Raw genomic sequence first — 23206 nt, 5'->3', positions numbered from 1 at the left:
GGGTGGAGGAAGGGACAGGGGCAGGCACCTGGGGAGGGGGCATAGGGTGCCAGCACCTGGGATGGGAGAGGGGACAGGCCTGGCATAGGTGTAGGGCTGATGGGGTGGGAAATGGGACAGGGCATAGGCATAGGTGTGGGGGATTGGGGGTACACAGGGGCCAGCAAGGAATTTCCATGAGAAGGATAAAGAAGGAACTACCAGGAAACCTCTTCCCCTCCTGGAGTCATCTGTCTCCCTCCCTTGATCTCCGGCCTCCCAAGCCCCAGGAGCTCCTGCCCTGGCTCAGACCCAGTTGAACTGAAAGGCACTGGGCACACGGGGTTAAACACGTAGAGCTGGTGCTGCCGGGTGCAGGGTTCACCCAGCGGTGAGGGGGAGAGGAACTGGCTGAGCTCCCGGGCTTCACCCGCAGTGCCAGGGCATTGCTCTGGCCACAAAGCGGACACTGTGGGAGGCGGCAGCCAATTCCCACCAGCATCGCAGCTCAGCAGAGAGGGGCAGAGTTCTAGGGAGCTGGGGGAGAGCTAAAACCTGAGCAGGAGAGAGACCCTCAGAGTCCCCAGTGCCTGATTAGCCACCGCCCAGCACCTAGGCAAGTGCCGGTTAAGCAACTGGTTGATGGTGCCACTTAACACCCCTCTGCCCCATGAATGTTTCCCTGCCAGAAGAATAAGAGGGAGGAGCAGAGGAAAGTATGTGGGGCATGGGGGTTTGCTTATCGCCCTGGCATGGAGGGAGGAGAGAAGGGGATACGCAGAGTCCCTCCATGGGGAGAAAGTGAAGAAAGGGGTCAGACAGAGCCTCTGGCATGGGGCAAATGTGGGGTCCTGATATGAAGGGAGGTGGCGCACAGAGGTGCTGGCATTGGAGGAGACTAGGACGTCCTCATAGGAGGGGAAGGGGAGAAGGGGGCACACAGAGCCCCTGGCATGGGGGTCATGGGCCTACGCAGAGGAGAATGGGGGACATATCGCAGCCCTAGTGTGGGGAAAGCTAGGGCCCTTGGCATGGGGAGCAGTGGACCTGCTCTCTCCCCATGGCACAGAGCATGTAGTTGGGAACTGATCCCTGCTAAAATGCACATATTAGAGACCAGTCCAGAGAGGGTCTCTGAATGCCCCGCCCCGGACCCGAGCCAGGCTATTGTGGTGATAATGAAGTGACCCAGGGCAACAATGGAGGCCATATGCGGTTCCCAGGTGAGCTCTCATAGGCTGAGCAATATCCCGGTGCCTGGGGAAAGATGCTCAGAGGCTTATGGGTGGCAACACGCAATGCATCAGGGAGGCAGCTGGCACCAGCCTGGCACCGGAGCCTGGCATGACTCCGTGTGGCATAGCCTGTCCCATCAGACCCACCCCAGCCTGTCTCCATGGAAACAGGCAGGCTGGTCCCACGCTGGGATAAGGTGACCGGAGAGACGCCCTTCACTGTGCTGCAGGGACATCAGCACAGGACTCCTGGGTTCTGCCCAGCTCTAAGGCCGTGTCCAGACTCAGGGGTTTTTTCGGGAAAAGTAGCCTTTTCCCGAAAAAACTTCCCCTGTGTCCAGACTCAAGCCGCGTTCTTTCGAAATTATTTCGAAAGAACGTGGCTTTTCTTTTGATGGCGGTAAACCTCATTTCACGAGGAAGAACGCCTTCCTTCGAAAGTTCCTCTTTCGAAAGAAGGCGTTCTTCAATGTAAAGAGGCCGTCTTCGAAAGAGAGCATCCAGACTCGCTGGATGCTCTCTTTCGAAAAAGCGGATTTCTCTTTCGAAAGATCCGCCTGCAGTCTAGACGCGATCTTTCGAAAGAGCCTCTTTCGAAAGAAGCCTGCAGTCTAGACATAGCCTAAGAGGAGAGCAGGAGCTTGTGACCAGAGTAAGGGGAAGTGGGAGCCAGTTTCCAGCTCTGGGAGGGAAGGGGCTTGTGTAGGGGGCTGGAAAACAGGACCCCTGTATTCTATTCCCTGCTTTGCCACTGACTGGCTCCTTGGCCCCATGAGAACTCATGAAGATGCGCATGGCCCTTTTTGTCCCAAGTGTGGTTACAGCTTTGGGAGCTCTTGGTGTGAGATCAGCGCTGGTTTTTATCTGTTCCAAACGCTGGGGCCAGGCTGGGGAAGAAGGAACAGAAGGACACTGATGGATGGCTATGACCTGATGGCGGGCGTGGGCCCCATCGCGGGAAGGTCGGCGTGGATGGCTCCCATCCATTGAGGAAGGAGAAAAGGGGAAGAGGGTGTGATGGGTTCTGCCATATGTTTACCCAGCCAGTGACAGCCTATTTGGGAGCAGAAGTGGGCAGAGGGGGGGAGGGAATAAGCCAGAGCCAGATATAAGAGGCAAAGAACAGGGGCAAGATGGGTGTGGGAATCACAAGATTTCCCCCCACCTTCCCCTGCACATCTTGACCTCAAACAACCTGTCTCACATGGGCAGCGGGCAGGCCACCTTGCACCCTCTCCATGCTAACCCAGCCCAGCAGCAGTGCCCTCTGGGGACACATCCCTCTATCCCCAAATGCAGGAAATTGTCAGGGACAGGGCGGTGCCTGCGGGAGAACACCCGGGGGACTGTGGGAGAAGAGGCCAGTTACAATTCTCCTCCGGGGATGTTCCCTGTCCATGGTTACGCCAGGCCTGGTTGAAGGTCCCGACTCTCCCCTGGAGGAGAGTCCCCCCAAGGGAGCTGACGCCACTGGGTCTCTGCTGCAGCAGGACGGGATAACTACCCAGAAACCTCTGGGGCGAACACATCATCAAGAGATGAATTATTTATAGCAAAGGGACCTCTAGGCTCCTGAAAGGTGAGGAGTCATTAGCCAATCAGAGAGAAGCCATCCTGGACCCTCCGTCGCCAGCCAGAGCAGGCCACGCTGGTACTCCTGAGAGATCCTACAATAATACACCAGAGGGTGGAGAGTCAGTCAGAATGGAGGCCACCACACACAAGGAGGGGATGATGGCCCTGGTAGGGGATCCAGACCCTCTCTCTTCACTGGAGCACAGCCCTGGAAGTGGCCGGGACATGTGCCAGTGAGTCAGTTGGGGGTTTGACTGAAACACATAACCTGGCTTCTCTATTATAGCGGTGTTGTGCCTGACTCTGCTGCACCTGCTCCAGATCCTCTCTAGCAAAGATCTGGCACCTCTCCCATACCTGTAGCACATGATGGATCATCCTCTTTGCTGGGTCTCCTGCTCTTCCCAGCTTTCCTTCGGGATTCCTCGGGCTTTCTCCCATATAGGAATTTGAAGGAGGAGAACCCGGTGGAGGCTTGGGGTTTCTCCTGTATGGCAAACAACAAGGGAGTAATGAATCCCACTGTTGCAAATCCTTTCCCACGAATTAGAACAGCATGTTCTTCAAGGCCTTGTTAAAATGTCCCACCAATCCCTCCATCTGGGGACGGTACAGACACATCTTGAGGACCCAAATGCCTAAAAGGGGATAGAAGTCAGACATCAATTGGGAAGTCATGTTTGTCCCCTGATCTCTTAAGACTTTACAGGGTATTGCTATCAAGAGAATCCCTCCACTGCCTAGTTGGAGTTAGGAAGCCCCCTTTGATAGGGTGATCCTAGGAACAGCTTTCACAGGAAGGGCTTATTTCATGGTTCCATGATGCATTTCTCACAGCCATGAAATTTGTAGCCCCCTAGTTATAGTGGTGCAGTCCCCTGGTCCAGCGTGGATGCAGTTGCAGAGATACAAGGAGGGGCTGGCCTGGGCACTCTGGTTTGTTACTGGAGGATCACGGGAGTTCTGGGGCTGGCTGTTCTGGTTCGTTGTATGGTCATTGGGGCTGCTGGTTTGTTCTTGTAGGGTGGGTTGAGCTCAGTGAGGCTGTGCAGGCATCACAGAGGCACTCCAGTGTGCTAGGGCTGCCTCCTTTCATGTGGGACGACTACCCTGCTGTCTGTGGGTTCCCCTGGAGAGACTGGGCATGCCCCTGTTCCCAGTTCCTCAGATCCTGTGCATGCTGGAAACCTCAGTGTTGTCATCATCTCGGGGCAGGGTTCCTAAATCCCCAGAGCCCCTGGCTTTCCCCTTGATGACTGGGTTAAGGAGATGGCCAAAGGGGGACTGGCCACGTACGAACTGGGCTTCCCTAGGTAACTCCCCTGGTACAAACAGGGATGCCCGTTTGGATGGACGTATCCCTGGAGGGTTCATCACATGGCATGATGAATTCATTTTTAATTCCTGGCGTCTCCAGGACACTCCTGGGGAGCTGGCAACCCCATGCCCCTGGCTCTTGACAGGGCTACAGTGCAAGGGGGCCTTAGCCACTGGATAAAGCGGTTAGCTTTGTGCAATGAGGGTACGAAGCACACCCCAACGAGCCGCCTCGCACACGGTCCCCTTTGTGCCGCCAGGCTGCAGGGAGAGGGGCACAGAGGGGTAAGGCAAAGCCTCAGGACAGACCCTGCCTCCGAGACACGCCTAAACCAGCTTAATTTGGAATCAGCTGCTTTGGCCCATTTCCCCAGAGTGGGTTTGGTGGCTGTAGTGGAGCAATGGCCTATTCACCCCAGCCCCTGGCTCCAGGGGAGCTGTGTTGATTCAGCCCAGTCGGGGGGGCATGGCCCCAAGGGTTGGGTGTTGGCCCCAGGAACAGGACTCATAGGAGATGGGGTCCCCCCAGAGACCCTCCCTTAGGGCCATGTGAGGAGTGGGGAGAGCGAAGGCCTCAGGGTGCGGAGGTCCCACCCCAGAAATGTGGGGTAGGATCTGAGCAATGGGGCTCTGTCTGGAGGCTACGCAGAGCTGGTCTGTTTGGTTCTTACTGGGTTGAGCAATGGGCAGCTGCCAGGCTGGCTTGGGGAAGGGATGACATCTGCAAAGAGATGCTGGGAGGGGGTGTATTGGGGAGGGGTGTCTCCCTGGGGCTCGGGGAGTTCTGTGTCCCGGGAGTGGGTCTGGAGCCTGGGGGAGAGCTGTGTACTGGGGGTGGGTCTCACTGGGGCCTGAGGGGGGGGGGGGGTCTGTGTTCTGGGGGTTGGCGTCTCTCCACACTCTCTTGTTTACAAACACTGGGAGCGAGCGAGGCGCTGGCACCCAGGGGCTCAGGCCGGTGGCGGGAGGGACCTGCCGGAACAAACTGTGAGTGTTTCCCGGGAACAAAGGATAAAGGGAGCATGGGGCAATGGGCCGACAGAGGGGCCTTTGTGTGCAAGCCCTCAGGTGCCCCCACGCCGCACGGCTTGCTGGGAGCGAAGTCAGCGCTGCAGACCTGGGGGGAGGGAAAAGAGGGCGCCAGGGAGAGCAGAGGCCACACTGCTGGGTCACCCTGGGCCTACCCAGCCACCCTGTGGCCCTGCCTGGCACAAATGGCCAGTGGGGTTCCAGGCCGTGGGTCCCATGTGGCCCTGCAGAGGGGCGTGGGATTGCTGGGCACTGCCAGGCCCGACTCTCTCAGGCCGGCTATTAGCCCCCAGACCTGGCCATGGTGGGGGCAGAGCAGGATGTGGGGGCACTGAGAGAGACTCTGGGGAGCTCCCTGTGAGGGACTGAGGTGACCTCAGCTGCCTGGGTAGGACAAATGAGGACACATGGCTCAGTCCCAGGGAGAGGGGAGACCCGAGCAGAGGAAACAGTCGCCAGGGAAAAGGATGGGAAATGGATGCTGTGAAATTAAGTGAAGGGCAGAGACAGCCCCTCCCTGGGCTGGGACAGAGCTGGGGGGCAGGGCAGGCCCAACAGAGACTGGGGAGAGGGACGGTGGGTCTCCAGGTGGGCTCAGGCAAAGAGGGCCCCTCCGAGGGTGGCGCGGGATTGAGAGTGGTCGGGGGCTCTGGGAGAGAGGGCCTCTCCCAGCATGTGACTGAGGGGGCGAGGGGTTGTCAGTCCCACATAGGGCTGCCTGGGTTAGACTGGTCGACTCCCCACGACCCCCAGGGGGTCCTGCAGGGTAGTCTGTGTAGGGGGACTGCTCTCCTGTTATTGTCCGGCCCACCCTACATCCCGTAGTCAGTCAGGCCATACCGCAGGATCTGGACAGCACAGGCCTAGTGCCTCCTGGAGGCAGAGGGGTGTGGGGGGGGAAGGGGCTCCCAAGGGCTCCTTCACCTAGAAGCAGCAGGAGCCCAGTGGGTGGCTGCCCCATACACCCCCGCCCTGCGCAGTGCCAGGGGAGTTCATTACACTGGCAGCTGCGGAGGCTGTTGCTCCTGGTGACGGTGGTTGTCATGACGCTGTTTCCAAGCCTGTGACATCTCCAAGGAATCGCCATCCCTGGGTCAGGGAGGACTCCTGCTCTGCCTAGCTCCATGGCAATCCAGCACCTTCTTTCTTCTGCTGATCCCCACGTCCCTCTCCAGATCTGCAGCCCACAGCGAGGTGGGGTGGGAGAAACGGGATGTAGGCGGCAGCCCGTTCCAGTGTCAAAGGGCCACTCCCTTCTCCTTGGCTGGGAGGCAGCGTTGTTCCCGCTTTTTCACAGCCTGAATGTTTTCCCTGCTGTGCCCCCTGCACCTGATAAACTTCCAGGCATGCGAGGGCACTGGAGTGCTAGGGAGCTGTCTAATGATAGATCAGATAGGTTGGGAGCCAGGGCTGCTGGTTTCTGTTCCTGGCTCGGGGAGGAGGAGGTAGTGGTTACAGCAGTAACCCATAGGACTCCTGGATTCTATAGCTCTTCTGGAGGGGAGTGGGGTCTAGTGGTTAGAGCAATGGGGAGGCTGGTAGCCAGGACTCCTGCATTCCCTTCTGGGAGGGAGTGGTGTCTAATGGATAGAGGGGAGCTGGTAGTGGGGAGCTGGAGCTGGAGCTCCCTCCAACTGTCCATCGCCTCCAGGCCTGTCTCTCCAGCGACCCAGAGTTATGTTTTGGGGTAGACAGCCAGCACCTGAAAGTCACTCAAAGACCAACCTCATATTCCACCAGGGAACCTCCCCTCCATGCACTGTGTAATACCAATAGGCCAAATAGCATGGGAGGGTTGGGGCTCTTGGTTTCTAGCCCAGCTCTGGAAGGGAAGTGTGGTCTAGTGGTTAGAACTGAGGGCAGCAGAAGACAAATAGAAGCCAGGACGTCTTGGTTCTCTTCCTGACTATGTCATTACCTTGCTGCATGGCCTGGTGATAACTCATTAGCTAATGTTTGTGCAGAGTCTGGAAGAAGCAAAGTGCTAATTATCTTAATAAACCCAGCTTCCCCAGAGCCACAGAGACTTCACAAACAAGCAACCCTTAGCTCCCAGCCCTAGTGGGGTGAGGGCAGGGCGGGATCCCAGTTACTAGAACCAAATTGACAAAGAGAGCCAGATAGCACCCCTCTTACAGGTGACCTGCAAAGCACAAAATAGGTTTGGTGGCCACCCACACAGAGAAAAAGAGTTACAAGCTATGACAATGTTAAGAACAAAACTTGGTCTCTCTCCATTCTGTGGGTAAGGCCCCTGATGGCTGGTTTTGGCTGTCAGCTCTGCCACTGACTTCCTGTGGAACCTTGGGCGAGTCACTTCCCCCTCAGTTCCCTTGGGGAATAGTAATCTTTCCTTTGCCCATTTTGACTTCCAGACCCAGACCCTCACAGGGGTGTAGGTGCCTGACTCCCCTGGAGCAGAGACTGCATGAGCAGTTCTGGTACCAATCTCAGCCAGGGCTCTGGTGCTACCCGAAGATGCCTCATACCCCCTCTCCTTTCTGTGCTTAGGGTTTCCCCAGGCCACTGCAGAGGCAAAGTCTGGACACTCACAGTGTAAGGCTGAAGGGAGGCCTCAACTCTGCAGAGCCGCAGGGGGATTTTACCTGGGAAATATCTCCCCCCACCCATCCCCCCTATAGAGTGATGCCCTTCTACAGAGAATCCCGTGCTCTGCTTTCTGCCCACTCACACTGCTCCAGCTGGGGGTGGGAACCCTAATCCTAGCCCGGAGGGAACTCGCTGAGGCTGCCCCGTGGCCAGAGCAATTTGCCAGACCTGGAGACCGATATTCCCTTTGGAGGACAAATCAGAGAGATGAGTCAGGTCCAGCTGGAGATCTGGGCCACGGAGGCTAATGGAGCTTTGGCTCCATCCATCGCCTCCAGGCCTGTCTCTCCAGCGACCCAGAGTTATGTTTTGGGGTAGACAGCTAGCACCTGAAAGTCACTCAAAGACCAACCTCATATTCCACCAGGGATAAACATTAGCTCTGCACAAGCTAATGAGTTACACCAGCCCACTGACTCCAGTTACCTCCTAAATACCAGAATCTCTGCCCCATTTGACACCTGCTCCCAGCCTGCCGCCCTTCTGTGCTTTGCAGCTCCACGCTGTAGAACGCTCTGCTTTGGTGCTCTCGGGCCCTGTGCAGGGGCGGTGCGGAGGGTGCATCACCATCTCTCTACACTGTGAGGTCTGGGCCCGGCCTCCTGCGAGCTGGTTCTAATCTGTCATCTGCACTGTCATCAGCTACGTCTACACTGGCAGCTTCTTGCACAAGAACAGCTGTTCTTGCACAAAAACTTGCCGGGCGTCTACACTGCCCTCGCGTTCTTGTGTAAGTCAATTTACAGTCTAGCATCGGAAAACAGGGCTTCTTCCAGAAGCGTTATTCCTCTCCCCACGAGGAAAAAGCCCTCTTGCGCAAGAGGGCAGTGTAGACAGGCAACATGAATTTCTTGCGCAAAACCCCCCTATGGCTAAAATGGCCATCAGAGCTTTCTAGAGCAAGAGAGCATCCACACGGCCATCGACGCTCTTGTGCAAAAGCACACGGCAGTGTAGACGCGCTCTTGTGGAAGACTTTTTGCACAAAAACGCTTCCGCAAAACAGTTCTTGCGCAAGAAGCTGCCAATGTAGACACAGCCCCTGAGTGACAAACCTGAGGGCCCCAGGAACCCATCTATCTGCACAAGCCTGGCAGCCATGAGCAGTCTCTGTGGGCCCTTGGCAGGGTTGGCTAGGGAGAGAGGCTTGGGATAGGAGTGACTCACCAGGGGAACAGCACAGGACTGCGGGGGTGTGAGAGGAGAGTGAGATCTAGTGATTGCTGGGGAGGAATTCTGGGTTCCATCCCCAGCTGTGGGAGAGGAGTGAGGTCTAGTGGTTACAGCCGTGGGTCACTGGGAGCCAGGATTCCTGCATTCTATGCCCCCTGTATGTCAGCTGTTGTTCTCAGCACATGGGCAGTGAGATTAACTATTTGTATTCTGCTCTTCCCACAACCCTGTGCGCGTCTCCTGACTCATGCCAAGCCCCACGCAGCCTTTGGCACAGGCAGATGCAGAACCTGTCAGAAAGAAGACAAATGGATGTTCTCCCTGATACGGGCTTGGGAGGTGCCTTCCTGATCCCCAGCACTGGAAGGTGCCGCCCAAAACAAGAGATAAGGAAAAACACAAACCAGACAGTTGTGCAACGTTCTGGGGCAGGGAAACCAAGCAAGGTGCGAGAGCAGCTTCCCAGAAGCGGTATGTGTATTAACTCTCTCTCGCTTGCTTTGACTGTCTAAGACAATCCATTGGGTTAGCTGGTCTCACGAATGTTTATAATATGGAAAAGCAATAGTCAAGCAATTGGCTTCCTATTCTAGCAATAACCTGTCCTGGGAAGGGAGTAGGAGCTAGTGGTTAGAACTGCGGGGAGACTAAGGAGTTCGGATATGAGAAAAGGACACATGCTTTTGACCGGGAGCCCTCTGGCCGAGCCCTGTGGCTTAAAAATTAGGAGTCAGGCTGCCCCAAATATCCCCAAATCAGCTTAAAAACCAGGCAACATTAAAACCTAATCAACGGTGGGTTCTTGCCTTTGCCTTTGGGGTCACGTGCCACCTGCTCACCTCCGCAGCCACGCCGTCGGCAAACCTCACTCATTTCAACGGGATGGGGCAGGCTCTCCTGCAATCACTGAACAGCAGGAAACCTCCAAACACAGTGATAAAAATCCAGGTCTGTCCCTAGTGGTTTTGGTGCCCACTCAGTTCAAGCACCTACATGCCCTGCAAGGTGGGGGCAGCCACTGGGAGCACTCTGGGCTGCAGGGCCCCAGCGGCAGGCACTGTGGGGGGGCAGGCCCAGAGCTGGGAGGGGGGGGTTGTGGCCTCCCTGAAGTTTGAACCCCTGAATGTCACACTTGAGGTCTGCTTAAAGTGCATTCCCTTGCCCCGGACACAGCTCGTAATCGCTAAAGAGCTTGCTCCAGGCTTTGCCTTTGGGAGAGGGAGTTTGTTTAGGAACAGAGGGAGGCAGGGTGATTACAATCACAAAAGGCAGTCCACTTAGAAGAGGGTAAAAAGAGTAGAAATCAACAGTGGGGCGCTCCAGGGGTCTGTGCTGGGACCCCTGCTGTTCCACTTGTTCCTAAATGATCTTGAAAAAGGGGTAACAGAGAGGTGGCAAAATTTGCAGCTGATCCAACAATTAAGTCCAAAGCTGACTGCAAAGAGCTACAAAGAGAGCTCACAGAGCTGGGTGATTGGGTGACACAACCTCAGGTGGAATTCAGTGCTGATAGATACACAGTAATGCACATGGCAAAATATAATCCCAACACAGCATACAAAATGATGTCCAAAATAGCTGCTCCCACTCAAGAAAGGGATCTTGGCAATCCTTGGGGACAGTTCCCTGCAAACATCTGCTCAATGTGTAGTGACACTCTAAAAAGTTAACAGAACATTGGGAATCATTAGGAAAGGAATAGATAATAAGACAGAAAATATCATATCGCCTCTATATAAAGTCCTGGCACACCCAAATCTTGAATACTGTATGCAGATTGGGTCACCCCATACACACACACACACACACACACACACACACAGGGCTCGCCGAACCGCGGCGAGCCCCGCTCACCAGCCGCGCTGTCCGGCGTTCTGTGCATGCGCAGATCGCTTGAACCCAGCTCTTCCGGGTTACAATCTACTCGCCATGGGCGAGTAGATTGTATTATTTGTCGAGCCCTGGGTGTGTGTGTGTATATAGATAGATAGATAGATAGATAGATAGATAGATAGATAGATAGATAGATAGATAGATAGGATTTGGAAAAGGAAAAGGTACAGAAAAGGAAACAGAAATGATTAGGGGTAAGGAACAGCTTCTATAGGGATGTAGCCGTGTCAGTCTGGTTTTGCTGAAACAAAAGACAGGACTATGCAGCACTTTAAAGATCTGAGGAAGTGGGTCTGGCCCACGAAAGCTCATCACCTAATAAACCATCTTGTTAGTCTTTAAAGTGCTGCATAGCCCTGTATTTTGTTTCAGCTTCTATAGGAGGAGAGATTAACAAGACTGGGTCTTTTCAGCTTGCCAATGAAATGACTCAAGGGTGGGGGGATATGCTAGAGGTCCTCAGTCTGACCTCCATACCCTCGTTTTGTCCCCCTCCACTATTGCAGCATTCACTGCTCCCCAACTAAAAATCTGAAATGGTGCCCTTGGCCAGCCAGGGTCCGGGGCTGACCACCAGAGCTGACACTGCTGCATATGCAGCCGCCTTGGGTACCACATCATTTGCTCCAAACAGTGCGGTGCCCTACACAGCTGCATATTTTGCATATTGGTAGGATGGGCCCTGTTGGCCGCCGCTGGCGCTGGCTTTTTTCTCTCTGTCCTCTGTGGCTATTGGGGTGGCAGGGTGAGCGTGAAGGAAACACAGTTACAGGGGCTGTCATGAGGCTGGTTTGGGTACACAGCGTGAGGGGGCTGCAGGCCACTGTGGGCCGGAGAGGCCAATTAACCCACTAGGCTGCACGGACATTGGCCAGCCTCATTAAAGATGGGCAGGAGCAGAGGGTTGTGACGAATGAAGGAAATGGGGAGCTGAAGGGGGGCTGCTGGGCAGTAGCAAGGGGAGAACCTGGCAGGGTTGAGCTCCAGAGCCCAGAAAGGGGTGAATGTAGAGAGGCGTGGAAAAGCCTGCTGCAGAAGGGGGAAGTGGCCATGGGGAGTGGTCCCTGGGCTAGTACCCCATGCAGAGCGAGGGTCTGGCCAGCTGGTGGAGAAAGTCCCAGAGCCCCCTTTGGGAAAGGAAGACGGGTAGCACAAGCCCTCTGGTAAGGGGGCAGAAGGACCTCAGGACCCACAGATGGGTCTGGGACGTTGGACTCTCCCAGGAAAGCCTCGGAGGAGCAGCAGACCACATCCGGCCTAGCCACAGTTACTACTGGTGGGAGCTGCTAGAGGGGGAAGCATGTCTATGCCTCGCCCAGCCCTGAGGACAGTGTTTCATAGTCCCTATACCTCCTAATGGAGATTCTCACTCTGCTTATGTGGCAGGGCCCTAAGTACCAAGAGAGGACAGAGCTGAGGTCTGTCTCAATGACCACCCTCCTACCCCACCTCTAAGGCCTTCGCCTGCTGTACTTAGAAGTATCTGACTCAGCTAAACCAAGCTGGACATCCGCCCAGGAGCAGAAGGTCTGCAGAGCACCCGGGTCTCCACTGCTGGGGCCCCCAGCTGCCCTTTCGTCTCCATTTCCCTGCACACCAGGCTGTGCCTGGCCCCGCCCCTCGTCACTTTCTAATCAGGCTATAGCTTTCCTCTTTGCAACACAACTTCTCAGAAGGCAGGAAATGTAACAGCGACTACACAGCCTTGAGCCCTGCCCCAGCGCCTGGCCCCATAGCAGAATTTCAGTCTATGATAAAGAGCCACTAGGCTAAGCCACCTGCTGGTCAGAGAACATGAAGGCAGAAACATCAGCAAATCTCTGTCTACATCAGGGGTAGGCGGCCACAATGTTACTCACAGCACATGCCCAGGGTAGCAACTTAAGTGTGGTTGCATAGACATGCAAATATATGTGCAAATTTATGCAAATAGCTTCTTTCACATTGACGGGCGTGAATGCAAGATGAAGGCAAGAATACACAACACGCGGGCCCCATTTAAGCCAGTACTGCTGATATTAATACAATGCAATAGTTACCTGATTTCCACCCACATGACAGCACTTTTTAGTGAGCAATGACAGTCCAGGAATTTAACTATTAAAATGCATAGCAGCAGATCATCATTATACTGGCTACTTTTTTTGTTTGGCTCTCACCCCTGGGCCGTGTGTTGAGCCCCGCATAAGCCCAAACCGCACCGCAGACCGCATGTTGAGTAGCCCTGGTCTAAAACATCCCACCTGCCAATTTCCCAAAATACTTCTGCCTCCTGCCAAAGGCTAGGGTGATGGGCACCCTGCTGGACAGATGCACGTATCTGGGGATGGCTGGACAGAAGCAGGAAGAGTGGGGAGGGAGGGATGAAATCATGGAGCTACTCACGGGGTGGATGGAAACAGAAACCAAGGGAGGGATGGAGATCATAGAATCAGGAATGTAGGGCTGGAAGGGACTTTGAGAGGTCATCAAGTCCAGCCTCATTAGCTGAGGCAGGGCCAAGTATACCTAGATCTCCCCAGAGGTGTCTTTGTCTGACCTGTTCTTGAAACCCTCCATTGATTGGGATTCCAGCACCTCTCTGGGTAACCTGTTCCAGAGCTGAAATGCCCTTAGTGATAGCTTTCCCTAAATCTAACCTCACTCTCCCTCACTGCAGATTAAACCCATTGCTGCTTGTCCTACCTTCAGTGCGCATGGAGAACAATTGATCCCCAGCCGTGTTCCCTGTAAGATGAGTGCTTGGGTGGTCATCCCAGAGAGATTCAGATGCCGCCCAGTGGATTGGCAGACTGCCCACAGCCTCCCACAGCTGGCACATGTGTTTCTATTGGTGGTGCACATCTGCACATAGCAACATTTATTCGGCACATGGATGGAAAACATTTAACACTGATCCCCACTCTATTATAGCCCTTAGAGTGTCCCTCCACAGTTTTCTTTCCTCAACATGCCCATTTTTTGGAACCTTTCCTCCTAGGTCAGCCTGTCTAAACCTTCAGTCATTTTTGTTGCTCTCCCCTGGCAACTCCCCAGTTTGTCCACATCTTTCCCAAAGTGTGGCGCTCAGAATTGGGCACAGGGCTCCAACAGACGGTTACCTCCCACGTCCCACTTGCAATGTTCTTCTTAATACACGCCAGAATGACATTAGCCTTGACTCCTAGTCGATCTGTGATCCTCTGTAACCCTTCTCAGCAGCTCCGTCCTAACCCGTTGTTCCCCAGTTCATAGTTGTACATAGTGATGTACCTCACACTTATCTTTTTGGTTTCATTTTGTTGATATCCAACCAATTCTCCCACTTGTCAAGGTCTTTTTCAATTCTAATTCTAATTGAATTCTAATTCTTCCCTCCAAAGTGCTTGCAACCCCTCCCAGCATGGTTGCACCTGCAGATTTTGCGAGTGAGTTCTCCTCCCCGTGGATGGATGGAAAGGAGCAGGAATGGAGCAAACATCTCATATCCTCACAGAACACTGACTGCACCTATGTTTAGTCTACTGACAGCAGAAAATTCAGAAATAAGGTAACCCCTCGCCTTGCCCCACAACCTTAACTCTGCCCCTTCGTGCAGTGATACTCAGGACATAGATGGTCAGCATAATGTATCCAGGAGGAATGGCTGAGGAAATATAGTCTGTGTCATGTCCTGCATTCCAGAAAACTGTATTCTCTCATTCATCTGCATGCACTGCCGCTGCTCTGTACTGTGCTAGGGTCTCTCAAAAGGGGGGGAGGGATTCATCTTGTCCACCAACAAAAGTTGGGCCAATAAACAATATTACCTCACCCATTCTGTCTCTATAAAATGCTATGTGATTTTTAGGGGACAGGGGATTTTTAAGCTCCACACTCAGATTGGAATCCTTAACTCTATCCCAGACTGTAATAAAACCCACCACGTAAATATGTAGATTTTACACAACTCGGCTATGAAAGAGTTAAGTGCTCTACTCACAGTGAATGCTGTCTTACTTTTCATAAGAAATATCATGCTGGGTCAGACCAATGGCCCATCCAGCTCCATATCCTGTCTGTAGACTGTGGGGGAAAGCCAGGTGGTTGAGGGGGAATTAACAGAACAGGGCAATTATCAAGCGGCCCATCCCATTTGCCAGTCCAGCTTCTGGCTGTCAGAAGGTTAGGTACAAACAGAGCATGGCAGGGAGGGATAGCTCAGTGATTTTAGCATTGGCCTGCTAAACCCAGGGTTGTGAGTTCAATCCTTGCAGAGGCCATTTGGGGCAAAAATTCATTAGGGATGGTACTTGGTCCTGCTGTGAAGGCAGCGGACTGGACTCAATGACCTTGCAAGGTCCCTTTCAGTTCTAGGAGATAGGCAATCTCCATTATTAAATCTCTGACCATCTTGGCTAATGGCCCTTGATGGACTTGCCCTCTGTGAATTTCTCTAATTCCTTTTTCAACCTGGTTATATTTTTGGCCACCTCAACATCCGGTGGGACTTTGTTCCATGGGCTGATTGTATTGTAGGAAGAAGTTTGTTTGTTTTAAATCAGCTACCTACTAATTTCATCGAGTGGCCTCTGGTTCATGTGTTATATGAATAACACTTCCTTATTCACTTTGTCCACCCTGTCATGATTTTATAGACATCGATCATGCTGTCTCGTTTCTAAGAGGAAAGTCCTAATCTTTTTAATCTCTCTTGGCATGGAAGCTCTTCTGTATTTTTCATTGCCCTTTTCCAATTTTGTTATACGTTTTTGAAGGGTGGAGGGAGACCAGAACTGCACACACAATTTGAGATGTGGGGGTACCATAGATTTATAGGGTGACAGTCACAGATGATCCCTTGGGGCTGTTCCCGGGTGTGCTGATTATGACACTAACACCTGCCTTCTTGCTCTCTCTGGCTCCCTACCACCCTGTCCTGTTGGGCCAGATTCTCTGGTCTCCCCCAGACAAGGCACAGAGTTGGGATAACTACCCCACCCCCAAAAGACTTTATTAAGTACAAACAGTGGGATTTAAGGGGTCGCAAGTGGAAACGGACAGAGCAAAGTAATCAGAGGGGTAGCCGAGTTAGTCTGTAACAGGAAAAACTTAAACAACCAATAGTCTGGTAGCACTCTAAAGACTAACAAAACATGTAGATGGGAGCTTTTTAAGATGGTATCGTGAGCTTTTGTGGGCACAGCCCACTTCTTCAGATGACCGGAGTGTTGGAAGTCCAGAACCAAGAATAAATAAGGGAAGGAGGAAGGGGGGGGGGGGAGGAAAAAAAATTGGAGCAGGGGAAGAGGATATTGGGTAGATGGTTCTGGACTTCCAACACTCTGGTCATCTGAAGAAGTGGGCTGTGCCCACAAAAGCTCATGATACCATCTACATGTTTTGTTAGTCTTTAAACTAACTACCAGACTATTGGTTGTTTTTTAAGAGCAAAGTAAGTTACTAAGTTAAAATGAAAAGAAAACTCATAGCTAGTGCTAATTCACTGAAAAATTAATTGCATGCAGTCCTTTACCCTAAGAGCTTGTTCTTATTTCAGGTCAGTCTTCAAGTCAAAGAAAATAATTTACTCTGACTTCAGTCTCTGGTGGTTTCTTTTGTATCTTTCCATTTGCCAGGTCCTTCTCTAAGCCAGTGGAAGACAAAGGGACAGATAGCTTGTTTTTATAGATTCCACTCTGGTCTGGAATCAGCACCTTCCATGGAAAATTACCTAGTCAAGCTGGTATCTGCCTACCAGGTGGTATGGTCACCTGTCTTCCTAGGATAGACTTAAAGGACAAACAAGGCTGTTCTCAAATCATTGATTACCCAGTCGTTAAAGCTTCCAGGTGCACCATTGATGGCTCACATTTGCACCTTGAAAACCAAGAAAAAAATCTCCTACCTCATATTTCTAATTTTATGTACCAGAATGATCCATGCACCCAAATAAGACATACGGATCCAGCAGATTGTAACATCAAAATTGATAGGTTACAGGAGGTATTTTGTCTGGAACATCTTGGGAGTTCTGCATATTTATACTCAAGCCAATTTCATAAAGTGGGGGGCGGGGAGAGAAATTACCACAGTGACATTATAATCTTTTCTGTCTCAATATCCAACCCTTTCCTAATGGTTCCTCACCCTGTTAGCTTGTTTGACTCCCGCTGCCTATTGAGCTGACATTTTCAGAGGATGCCCCATGCTGATTCCAAGAGTTCTTTCCTGAGTGATAACTGTTACTTTAGCCCACATCTTTTTTTTTTTTCCGGTGTGCATTACTTTGCACTTATCAGTGCTGAATTTCAGATATACATAAAGGGAACATACAGAAACCTATTGGAGAACACTTCAATCTACCTAATCACTCTTTAAAAGATCTCCAGGTGGCTGTCTTGTCACAAAACAATTCTACTAGCCAAATACCCAAGAGAGGAAGTGGGATTACAGAAGCTTCAGGGGGTAGCCGAGTTAGTCTGTTACAGAAAAAAAAACAACAAATGGTCTGGTAGCACTTTCTAGACTAACAAAACATGTAGATGGGATCATGAGCTTTTGTGGGCACAACCCACTTCTTCAGATGACTGGAGTTATGAGTTTAGGATGTGTACACGCAAAATAAATAGGAGAGGGGAAGGGAAGAGAAGAAAAAGGGAGGGGGTGGGAAACAGAGAGCAGACGGAATCAGTAAGTATCTAAAGATTGGGTAGTTAAACCAAAGCAGATAAGAATCAAAGTCAATAGATAGATTCCCATGTCAGGAAGGATAAAAAGGTGTTTGCACCTTCAATGGTTGTTAAACTGGTAGTGTCCCAACCAACTTTCATCACAATTGAGTCCATTAGCATGTGAACTGAATTTGTGGATGAACTCCAATTCTAGTGGTACCCTGTGGATCTGGCTTGTAGAACTGGTTTGTGACAAGACAGCTTGTGGCAGGTTTTAAGGGTGCGAACTCCACACCCCGCTACTCCCGCCCGCGCCCCGGGCCGGGGCTGGCGGAGTGGGGTGGGGCTCCGCGAACCCACTGCCTTCGAGAGCCTCGTAGTCCCGATATCCGGGGTCCGTAAGTGAGCCCGGGACTGGGTGCGATCACCCCTCGCCCTGTATGGGGCCGAGGGGGCTCGGCGGACCCAGTCCGGTGCCTTCCTGGGCGGCCCCTGGCCGGGGCTCGGCCGGGGCTCTTGAGCCGTCCCTCTAGTCTTGATCCCTTCCTCTCGCACCCTCTCGGCAGGGGGAGGTTGGGTAGTGTGTTCGGCTATTATAGCCTGGAAGACCTGCACTGAGGTCTGGGTGTGGGGAGTGGGGGACCCGGGCCCATCCCCGCCACCGGGTCCCAGCCCGAGGCCCTAAGTGGGGCGGGTGCCTTAAAGCGATCCCCCCACAGCAGGCGGGGCAGCCGCCCGAAACTCGCCTGCCCACGGGCGCCAAAACGGTCCCGCCTTGGACTCCTTCCACTCCCGCGCCGCCGGCCCCCTGGGCCAGCGCAAGGTTAAGTCACTTACCCCGTCGCAGACGCCGTGCCCGTCCCAGGGCGAGTTGCCAGCTGCCGGCGTCGTCTCCCTTCGTTGCCCGGAAGGCCGGGTGCTTGGGGTGCCGGGAAGCCAGGGTGGCTGCCCTCTCGCTCCCCCCCCTCTGAGCATCCCCGAGCCCCTGTTATGGGCGCGGGAGGGTGACGTCAGGGGTGTAAGCCCCGCCCCCTCTGGGGCTCTCCAGTCCGGCTCCCGCCGGAGCGTGCCCATGGCTCCGCCCTGGGGCGCAAACCGCGGCGCCCTAACCGGGCGTTTTGCGGCTGCCCGGGGCTTCCCCCGCTTCCCCCGGCGCGCACCCTCCCCCGCTTTCTGCTGCGGCGGGGCCGGCGGCGCAGTGCCAAGTGGCTTTCGGCCGTCTACAGCCGCCGCTTCCCGCTCGGGAGGCCTCCTCCGCTCCCAGTGCGGACCCCGCTGGGTCCGTCACACAGCTACTTGGAGATCTTTTAAAGTGTCCTGGAGTCTCTGGCAACAGCTGTGCAGGAGCTCCCTTCGCTGGTCCTTCTCCTCTGGCTGACTTCCCAGACTGAGTCCTTCCCCAAGCTTTTATAGTGGAGCTACAGCCCGGGTATGCTCGGTGAGGCTGTGAGTGGGGGGAGGGGGGGGGGGCTTCTGCAGCCAGGTAACCCTGGCTGGGCCCTTCGGGTTCAGTGCGGGGTTGCCTTGCCCCGTCACAGGCTCTGTCAATTTGTTTTTTCACGTCTCCAGGTGGGTATTTCAGTTTCAGGAATGCTCTGTAAAGATCCTGTAGGTGACTGTCTCTGTGTGTGGGGTCGGAGCAAATCCGGTTGTATCTTAGGGCTTGGCTGTATACAATAGACTGAAAAATGTGTCTGGGATGGAAGCTGGAGGCATGAAGGTAAGAGCAGTCGGTGGGTTTCCGGTATAGGGTGGTGGAAATTTGTCCATTATTTAACTGTACTGTAGTGTCCAGGAAGTGGATTTCTCATGTGGACTGGTCCAGGCTGAGGTTGATGGTGGGGTGGAAGTTGTTGAAATCCTTGTGGAATTCTTCAAGAGTCTCTTTTCCGTGAGTTCATGATGAAGATGTCATCGATGTAGCGTAAGTAAAATAAGGGTGTTGGGGGCAAGAGCTGAGGAAACGTGGTTCAAGGTCAGCTATAAAGATGTTGGCATATTGTGGTGCCATGCGTGTGCCCATGACTGTGTTGCTGACTTGGAGATAGAAATTGTCTCCGAATCGGAAGTAGTTGTGGGTGAGGAAAAGTCGCAGAGCTCTGTAACTAGGTGTGCAGTGCTGTTATCGGGGATGGTGTTCTTGATGGTCTGTAATCCATCTTCATGTGGAATGTTGGTGTAAAGGGCTTCTACATTCATGGTGGCCAGGATGGTATTTTCAGGAAGATAACTGATGTTTTGAAGTTTCCTCAGGGACTCAATGGTGTCACAGAGGGTACGTCTACACTACAGCGCTAGTTCGAACTAACTTAGTTCGAATTAGTTAATTCGAACTAAGCTAGTTCGAACTAACGCATCTAGAACTAAAAACTAGTTCGAACTAGCGTTTTGCTAGTTCGAACTAGTAAGTCCACATTGAGTGGACTCTGAACAGGGCTTAATGATGGCCGGAAGCAGTGCCGGCAGGGCATAAAAGGAGGACTTAGAGCATGGAGATACTGTCTCAGGCTAGCCGAGGGCTGCGCTTAAAGGGTCCCGACCCCCACCCCGGACACACAGTTCTAAGGGGTGCCCCGCTTGCAAAGAAGTTCTGGCTTGGAGTGCCCTGAGTGCCCACACTGGGCACATCACACCACTCGGCCATCAGCCCGGCTGCACTTGCCGCAGGCTGCCATCTGGGGAGAGGGAGTAATTGGGGGGCTGCAGGAGAGCTTCCACCCCCAGAAGCCCGCAGAGCCAGCCCAGTCCTCCCCATCGGGGGCTCGTACCCCATTCCTCCCTCACCTCCTTCCACTTGCCCTTCCCTAGCCCCCCTTCTTATTGATGTACAAAATAAAGATAACGTTTCTTCCAACATTGACTCTGTCTTTATTGAAAAAAACTGGGGGAGACTGGGAAAAGGAGGTGGGAGAGGGGAAGAGAAAGGCTGGGAGAGGGGAGGGCAACTAACATGATCAGGGGTTGGGAACAGGTCCCAGATGAAGAGAGGCTACAGAGACTGGGACTGTTCAGCTTAGAAAAGAGGAGACGGAGGGGGGACAGGATAGAGGTCTCTAAAAGCAGGGGTTGGGTGGAGAGGGTGCATTCAGAAAAGTTCTTCATGAGTTCCCATAAAGAAGGACTAGAGGACACCAAAGGAAAGGACTGGGTAGCAGGCTTGAAACTAGTAAGAGAAAGTTGTTGTTGTTGACAAAGCAAATAGTTAACCTGTGGAACTCCTTGCTGCAGGAGGCTGTGAAGGCTAGAACTAGAACAGAGTTGAAAGGGAAGTGAGATCAAGTCATGGAGGTTGGGTCCATGGAGTCCTATTAGCCAGAGGGTAGGAGTGGTGTCCCTGCCCAAAGTTTGTGGAAGGCTGGAGAGGGATGGCACGAGACAAATGGCTTGGTCATTGTCTTCGGTCCATCCCCTCCAGGGTCCCTAGGGTTGGCCGCTGTTGGCAGACAGGCTACTGGGCTAGATGGACCTTTGGTCTGACCCAGGACGGCCATTGTAAGCTCAGGGCTCAGTGTCGGGGGTCTCAGTGGGCCCCCTTGATTTTCATGCACACCTGGTCCTGGGTGGCCAGGCTGGCAGCTCTCCTGCCCTAGCCGGCCACTTTCCTGTGCCTAGTGCGGAGATCGTGGACGAGGTCCACGATGTCCGCACTAGCCCAGGAAGGTGCCCGCCTCTTGCGGTCCAGGGCAAGCTCCCGGGAGCCGCCAGCCTGGTCCCGGCAAGAGGGGGTGGGCTGGGGGGCATCGGGTGGGTGGCTCTGTGCCGTGCCAGGTGCAGGGTCTGCTAGCTGGGTGCTGGCAGGCTTGCACCTGGCACGGGCACCGTAGCCAGCCCGTGCCCCTTTAAGGGGTCCGGGGCCGGGAGGGGGGCATAGAGTTTCCCTGGTGTTGGCCAGAGTGGCCACCAGGGAAACCTGGGGAGGGCTAGCCTCCCACTAGTTCGAACTAAAGGGCTACACAGCCCTTAGTTCGAACTAGCTAGTTCGAACTAGGCGTTAGTCCTCGTAAAATGAGGTTTACCTAGTTCGAACTAAGCGCTCCGCTAGTTTGATTCAAATTCGAACTAGCGAAGCGCTAGTGTAGCGCATAGGAAAGTTAGTTCGAACTAACGTCCGTTAGTTCGAACTAACTTTCTAGTGTAGACATACCCAGAGGTAGCTAGGAATGCTGGTAGCATAAGGTCTGAGGAAAGAGTCGATATAGCCAGATAATCCTGTTGTAAGTGTGCCAATGCTTGAGATGATGGGCCGTCCGGGATTACCAGGTTTGTGTCTCTTGGGTAGCAGATAGAAAGTTCCTGGTCGGGGATTAGGGGGGTGTAAATTTGTTCCTGAGCAACATCAGAGAGTTTCATGAACAGTTTTTTCATTTTTTTTTGGTATTCCTTAGTGGGGTCACAGGAGAGAAGCCTGTAGAATCTGGTATTGATGAGTTGTCTGTTTGCCTCCTGTTCATAATCTGTCCTGTTCATGACGACAGCGCCTCCTTTGTCAGCCTCTTTGGTTATGATGTTAGGATTGGTTTTGAGGCTGTGAATAGCATTTCATTCTGCATGACTGAGGTTGTATGTTCTATGTTGTTGTTTGCTGATACTGTCGAGCACGTTTGTAGAAGCAGGCAATGTAGAAATCAAGACTTGGGATACGTCTGTTGGTGGGGGTCCACACAGAAGCCTTCCTCTTGTGGGATTGGTGGGGGCGGAGGGGGAGTGAGGTCAGTATGTTGTATACTGGCGTGTTGGAAATATTCCTTCAGGTGGAGATGGTGAAAATAGGATTCCAGATCCCCACAGAACACACCGATATACAACACACTGACCGCATTGCTCCCCAGTAAGCACACTTTGATAAGTTCCCTCAGTTCGACTATGGAGCCGGTGGGTGAACGAATAGCCTGGGCCAAAGAAATGCCTGGCCAGGAGCGGTGAGGAGGTGGTGTTACCCTGCACGCTGCATCCCTGGAATAGGGTGTCCAGATCTGGGGACACCACTTCAGAAAGAACACTGCACAGATTGGACGGGCTTCAAGCAGGAGGTGAGAGCTGGAAGCCTACACATTAGGGAGTAAATCTATGAGGAGAAGGTCAAAGGGTAACTGTGATCCCAGACTTTAGGTACCACAGCCAGGAGACGGCCCTTTCATTGGGCAAGGAAGAGGCAGCACCAGAGCCCGGGTCTAGGAGATAGGCAGCAAAGTTCAAACTGGGAAGAAGGTTCAAAACGGTCCCCTCCCAGCAAGGGTGGTCCAACTCGCCCACGGACACAATGAAGCCTCCATTGGTGGAAGTCTGTACCCCATGGTGGGCTGCTGGAATTACTTGGTGCCAGACTCTGGTCTGAGTTACCCGCTAAGTCAGGCTGGATGATCTAACTGGCCTGACACGCCACCGAACCAATCCCAAAGTCAGGCTCTGCTGACCGGCCTAGCTGTCCACCACACTGCCACGGGGCAGGTCCCATTTACGAGAGTGTGTTGATACAGATGCTGCCCATCCGGCTGTCACGGGTATGAACAGCAGTACAGAGGGTAAGGCATGGCTCAGGGGAGGGAAGTCCCTAAACCCCCAGGGTGCGTATCCTGCCTGGCTCTGAAAGCCACGCCTCTCCCCTCCAGTCCCGATGCCTTCCCACTGCTGGTGTCTTTCTCCTGAGGATCTGGGTCTCTGATTGCCCCCTGCCCCAGCCCCTTGCAGCAGTGAGCCCTGGGATTAAGGCTGGGAGGGTTTGATGCTTTGCAAAGCACAGGAAGGGGAGAGTGGGGGATATGC

At 53.4% G+C, this 23206-nt stretch overlaps 1 long non-coding RNA gene across 1 annotated transcript in view; it reads right to left on the bottom strand.

Moving 5' to 3' along the window:
* The window catches only part of LOC142829270 (uncharacterized), a 50927-nt gene that overhangs the window by 26450 nt on the left and 1271 nt on the right, over window positions 1-23206 (bottom strand). Inside the window, exon 2 of the long non-coding RNA XR_012903710.1 lies at window positions 3147-3276. This is a non-coding gene — a long non-coding RNA (uncharacterized LOC142829270). The remainder of the gene's footprint in view (window positions 1-3146; window positions 3277-23206) is intronic.

Source organism: Pelodiscus sinensis, chromosome 4 (assembly GCF_049634645.1).
Source record: "Pelodiscus sinensis isolate JC-2024 chromosome 4, ASM4963464v1, whole genome shotgun sequence".
Classification (NCBI taxonomy): domain Eukaryota; kingdom Metazoa; phylum Chordata; order Testudines; family Trionychidae; genus Pelodiscus; species Pelodiscus sinensis.
The sequence above is the reverse complement of the archived record's forward strand: the minus strand, read 5'-3'. Positions and strand labels throughout refer to the sequence as shown.